General features: G+C 49.1%; 1 long non-coding RNA gene across 1 annotated transcript; it reads right to left on the bottom strand.

The window, feature by feature from the left end:
• Window positions 1-1,639: 1,639 nt before the first annotated feature.
• Window positions 1,640-6,469, bottom strand: LOC104996469. The gene is made up of 2 exons (XR_826194.1): window positions 5,423-6,469; window positions 1,640-3,014 (listed from the first exon to the last, which is right to left on the bottom strand). It is a non-coding gene; the product is annotated as an uncharacterized LOC104996469 (long non-coding RNA).
• Window positions 6,470-6,494: the final 25 nt, after the last annotated feature.

Genomic DNA, 6,494 nt, shown 5'->3' with positions numbered 1-6,494 from the left:
GCAGCCTTGACGTACTCCTTTTCCTATTTGGAACCAGTCTGTTGTTCCATGTCCAGTTCTAACTGTTGCTTCCTGACCTGCATACAGATTTCTCAACAGGCAGGTCAGGTGGTCTGGGATTCCCATCTCTTTCAGAATTTTCCAGTTTATTGTGATCCACACAGTCAAAGGCTTTGGCATAGTCAATAAAGCAGAAATAGATGTTTTTCTGGAACTCTCTTGCTTTTTCAATGATCCATCGGATGTTGGCAATTTGATTTCTGGTTCCTCTGCCTTTTCTAAAACCAGCTTGAACATCTGGAAGTTCACGGTTCACATATTGCTGAAGCCTGGCTTGGAGAATTTTAAGCACTATTTTACTAGCGTGTGAGATGAGTGCAATTGTGCGGTAGTTTGAGCATTCTTTGGCACTGCTTTTCTTTGGGATTGAAATGAAAACTGACCTTTTCCAGTCCTGTGGCCACTGCTGAGTTTTCCAAATTTGCTGGCATATTGAGTGCAGCACTTTCACAGCATCATCTTTCAGGATTTGAAATAGCTCAACTCAAATTCCATCACCTCCACTAGCTTTGTTCCTAGTGATGCTTCCTAAGGCCCATTTGACTTCACATTCCAGGATGTCTGGCTCTAGGTGAGTGATCCCACCATAGTGATTATCTGGGTTATGAAGATCTTTTTTGTACAGTTCTTCTGTGTATTCTTGCCACCTCTTCTTAATATCTTCTGCTTCTGTTAGGTCCCTACCATTTCTGTCCTTTATTGAGCCCATCTTTGCATGAAATGTTCCCTTGGTATCTCTGATTTTCTTGAAGAGATCTCTAGTCTTTCCCATTCACATAATTCCTATCAACTGCTGCCAAAACTGCTTCAAGGCAAGTCCTCAGATCCCCAGTTCTTGCGATGCCCTAATTACTACGCAGACCTTCCAAACTCGGGAAGTCCTCAGATCCCCAGTTCTAGATACCTCTCACTAATTACTATGCAGACCTTCTACACTCGGGAAGTCCTCGATCCCCAGTCCTCGATGCCCTGATTACTGTGCAGACCTTCCACACTCAACCAGTGACTGCTGTCAGGGCTGCTTACTGACTGTGGCTATGCGACAGGTCCCTCCTTCTGACCCCTCAGAAATTCAGCCTGAATGTTCCAGGGAGCAGATAACCTCTAGAAAAGTCCACGGCTGTGGGGCAGGGGAGGGCCAGTGTTATGTGACCTGGCCCCACTGGTGTGCACTTGAGGAACATGGGTGGGGAGGGGCACTGGTACATGTCGAGTCAGCCCGGCACACGCAGTCCCAGCCTCCCGATCGCCTTTCTCCCTAAAGATCTTCCTGAGCACCAGCTCTCTGCAGGGAGTTAGAGGACAAACAACAAATGAACGAATCAAGATTATTGCCTTTGAGCACTTCCGAAATACTCCTCCAGAGAAGGTGGACTGAGGGGCAGAGCACTAGATGCAGGGCAAACAAAATGAGGGAACCAAAGGTTATCCTGTAAGAGAGTCTTGCAGCTCTCTCAGAGAGCCGTGCTTTGTAGGCTCTGCAGGCACATCTCAGGCACCTGCCCCACAGAAAACCACTCCTGGTGCCCGCAGAACACAATCCACCTGCTTCTCGGGGGCAGAAACTGGCCGCTAGTGTTTTTTAAAAGAGCTTCATTGAGATTTAACTCACATATCCTTTAGTTCACTCTTTTAAGGTATGAAGTTGGGCTTCCCAGGTGGATTATTGGGTAAAGAATCCACCTATCAGTACAGTAGATCGCAGGTTCGATCCCTAGGTCAGGAAGATCCCCTGGAGGATGGCATGGCAACCCACTCCAATATTCTTGCCTGGAAAATTCCATGGACAGAGGAACCTGGCAGGTTACAGTCCATGGGGTCACAAAGAATTAGACATGACTGGAGCAACTGAGCATGCATGCAAGGTGTAAAAGTCAGTGGTGGTTAGCACATTCACAGAGTTGGGTAATCATCACCACAACCGATTTTGAGAACGTTTTCATCACCCCCAAAATAAACCCCATATCCAGCAGCAGTCACCCCTCTTTCTCCCCAATGTCCCATCCCAGTCTCTTGCAGCCATAAATCTACTTTCTGTCTTTATAGATCTGCCTGTTCTGGTCATTTGCCACAAATGGAATCATATAATTTGCAGCCTTTATGTCTGGCTTCTTTCACTTAGCTTAATGTCTTCAAAGTTCATCCATGTTGCAGCTTGAACCCACACTTCGTCCCTTTTTTATTGTTGGATAGTATTCCATTGTATGGATATCCTGTATTTCATCTGCTGATGGGCATCTGGGTTGTTTCCAACCTATTGACTATTCTTCATAATGCTGCTAGGAACATTAACATGCAAGTTTTTGGCATCTATTTTTCAAAACATACTTACAGCAGCTCAGTTACCAAACAGGAGCCACTGCCCCAGTCGTGTTCTTGTCAGGGAAAGTAGTAAATCCCAAAAGCACTAAAGGAATCTGCATCCAGAAGAAGCCTGATGCGAGGGGCCCCTCTGGGTGCTGCTCCTAAGCAGCAGAGAGAGACCTGGGAAGAGGACTGCTCATGACTCACAGTGGAGAGTTTTCTGTAGCTCTCACTCTGCTGTGGAGAAAAAGGAAAACTGTAATAGCAGTTTGTAGGTGGATCCCAGTGTCGGTTTGAACTTCAAAGAGCCTCCATCAGTACCGTCTCCTGGTTGTACAATCAAGCTGTTGAAATGGCTGGGCCTCTCTTATCAGTTACTGCCTAGAGAGTATTCAGCTCTCCTTTCCTTTATTCAGTGTTTCACTCAGCGCTAGTTGCATCTTCGAGGAAAGAACACACGAGTCTCCTAACAGACGAACAGATCGCTAAGTAGAAATGGGCTGGTGGGCAGACGTCCTGGGGTTCAGAGGATGAAGAGCCCACTGGAGGACCTGCTGGGCACTGGTGAGCAGGCGGAGGGAGGGATGGGAGAGCCTTCTTGGGGGGGTCAGGTCTTCCTCAAAAGGCAGGGTGTGGTCACTCAGCTCTTCCTGAGAAGAGACACAAGAAACAGCTAAGGAAAGAGTCCCCTCTACCTCTGACAGGAGCTCCTCAGGGTGGGGCTTCCCAGGGGAGGCAAAACCGGTTTTGCTCAGTTAAATACCATCAACAGAACTGTGTGAGTGTCCCAACGTGTTCACAGAAGTGGCTGTGAAATGGTTCCATTACACTTTGAGGGGAAGGGAAGAGTTCCAAAAAGTGACTGATGGTAAATGTGAACACCCAGCGCCATGCAGGGAAAAGGCTGGAAAGCACAGAAGCCAAGTTAGCCAAGATCAGCGGAGGCCGGGGTAGAGCTGCCCACAGGTCACCCATACCCGTGCAGCTCACTGAGCACAGACAAGCTCACTGGATTCCCAGGGCACCCCCTGAGCGAGCGAGTTTCCACCACAGCCACGGAGTTCATGCAGAAGTCCTAAGGAGCTCAAAGCAGCCCCAGGGCCCCCAGGGACTCCCCCCAGCGCCCAGCACAGGCATCAGGCTAACAGGCCTGGCACAGGTTCCTGCTCTTCGACTGTGCGTCACCAGCCTCCATGGTCATTCAGTTTGGCTCATCACCCCCACTTCCCACAGCCTGGAGCCCCTGGTGCCAGGCGGTGTGGTTCACTTTGCAAAAACAATATTAAAAGTTATCTGTGGTGCAAAATTTTTTGCAAATTTTGGGCCAAGTAGTCTATACACATTGCTTGAGGCTGCAAAAGCAAACAAAAAAGTGTCATTGCCCACTTTACAAGCAAGTAATTGAAGGCTGGATGATTAATTTTATGTGTCAAACTGGCTAGAAGATGGTAACCAGCTGTTTGATCAAGTACCAGTCTAGATATTGTTGTAAAGGTATTTTCTGGATGTGAATAACTGTTTTATCACTAGACTTTGAGTAAAGCAGATTACCCTCTGTACCTGAGTGGGCCTCATCCATTCAGTTAAAGCTCTTAAAAGAAAACAGAGTTCCTGTGGAGGAAGAAGGAATTGGGTCTCCACACTGCCTGGGAGCTGGAGACCCCCACCATCAGCTGGTCCCTGGGTCTCCAGCCTGCCCGCCTGTCCTGCGCATTCCAGACCTGCCAGCACCACTGTCCTGTGAGTGACTTCAACATTAATCTCTCCCTCTATGTACATACACATCCTGTTGGTTCTTTCTCTTTATATATAGTCTTTGTTGGTAACTCCCACAGAGGCCCAGGAGAGCTAACACCTCACAAGGTCATACGCCAAGGAGTGCTGGCATCCAGACCCAGGCCAGGTCAGCCCGAAGTTGTGCTTTTAACCAACCGGCACAACCACCCTCTCAGCTCTGACTCTGAGGAGCTCAAGTCAGATGATGCCTGGGATCCACCTGTCTGAGGGTCCCTGACTCAACAGAGCCTCTCTTGGTAAGAACAACAGAGGTGGTCCCACCCCTTTGGGAGGCAGCACCCCAAGAAGCCACTCCTCAGTCGCTCTTGTGTTCCAAGGACCATGCTGCGTTATCACCTCTCCAGGGAGATTTCTTTAGTCTGACGGGTTTCTATCTAATCTCCACGTAGTGCCCTCCAAAGAGGGGCTGTCTAAACCCAGGAAACCCCATTTCCTAGGCCACAGCGCCACCTACTGCTGGTTTATATGAACAGAGCTTCTTTAAGAACCAGCTCAAGCCCTACATCATCCACAAAGCTTTACACAACTGCCATTTCTAGATACAAGGGAAGTTCCTGGAACTTCCAGGAACTGACCTGATGTGTTTTTCAGCCTTGTTGATTCCAGTTCATTCTGACGAAACGGGTTTAGATTCCCCAGGTGGTCCTAATGTACCACCACTGTCTCTACCACATTTCTTGGCACTGACTTGAATATTTACCACTTCATGTAAATATTACATGTGAGGCCTGGTTTCATTATCTGCAACATGAGAATATGCTGTTATAGGCCTCACTTTCCTCACAGGTGCAGGAATTCAGCTATCCCCAACCGTCTGGGCACCAGGGGCCAGTTCCATGGAAGACAGTTTTTCCACCAACTGGGGTAGGAGGGATGGTTTCTGGATGATTAAAGCGCATCACATTGATTGTGCACTTGTACTTCTGTTATTACATCAGCTCCACCTCAGATCATCAGGCTTTGGATCCCAGAGGTTAGGGATCCCTGCAACTCACACAGTTGTGATGAAGTTTCAACCGGCACAATGCCTGGCACAGGAACCACTTGTAATATGACTCCGTCTTACAGGGACTCTGTGAAACGGCAGGTGTTCTACTGCGAAACTGCAGCATGATTTATGGGTGGAGGTTGGTGTGCCGAAGGCATTGGCTGCTTCTCTCCCTCCCCACGGGTGTGAACTGGAATGCATGCAGAGCTCTGGTTTCCACGCAGACATGGGCTCACAGGTACGTGGTGGACACGCACAGTACCAGGTTCTTACCGAGGAGTCACTGAAGGCTGGATGTCAAGTCTAGTGACAGCGACAGTAGTCTCAGGGGGAGGAGCAGGGCTTCTCCCCCAGCCATGTGCCCACTGCATGGAGAGTGACTCTGTAGACGTTTGTGTGTCTTCCTTATCTCGGTTCCCAGATTCTCTTCTCTGCTTTGAAAACAGGACAGTAATTTTATAAGCAACGTCTACTCCATTACCCAGCATGACCCCTGGCCACAGGAAGCCATCCATTAAATAAAACTGGCTTGTGTGGTGAGATGGACTTGAATCCAAAGAATGGGAACTGGTGAGTGTGGCCCTCAACGCAGCCCAGCCTGTGCCGTTAAAGATCGCTGTCTATTCAGACATTTTTCCTGGACTTTGTGCCAAACACAATTCTAAGTGCCGAGAACATAGTCATGCATGAAATTTAGGTACCGTGTGCAAGGGTAGATTTTGCAACTAGACTGGAAAGACATTCAACACTGATCTACCATAGCGACACGTTCTATAAAGGAAAGAAAACAGGACGAAATGACAGGAAGCGAGGTGAAGGAGTCGGTGGTGAGCTCCTCAGAAGATGGAGTGAATGATTCCTCTTCTGGTCCAGACTAGCAGGGAAGGTGCAAAAAGAAAAGATCCAGCCCCGAGCTGAGATCTAATCCTGCTTCCGAGGTCGGACCGGTCCAGCAGACCGGATTCCCGATTTGCTCTGCTAGCGATTCCCCAAGAAGACTCGGGAGACTTCCAAAAAACAAAGCGTCTGTCCGTCCAAGAGCCTACGCCCTGGACTAGAGTGTCTTTGGGTGGCGGACCACGGGGGATCACACTTGGGCACTCGCCCCGACGGAAGAGAGAACACACACACACACACACACACACACACTCACTCACTCACTCACTCACTCACTCACTCACTCACTCACTCACTCACTCTCCAGCGGGGCTGCCGCCGTCTCGGCAGCATCTGCAGAAATCAACGGCCCGAGGCCAGAGTCCTAAAAGGCAGGCCCGGAAAAGGCAGGCCTCCATTTCGCCTCCATCTTGGAGGATGCGGAGGCGGTTGCCCTCAGTCCAGGGGC

This window comes from Bison bison, unplaced genomic scaffold (assembly GCF_000754665.1).
Source record: "Bison bison bison isolate TAMUID 2011002044 unplaced genomic scaffold, Bison_UMD1.0 scf7180017864295, whole genome shotgun sequence".
NCBI classification, from domain to species: Eukaryota; Metazoa; Chordata; class Mammalia; order Artiodactyla; family Bovidae; genus Bison; species Bison bison.
This window is presented reverse-complemented; position numbering and strand designations above follow the sequence as displayed.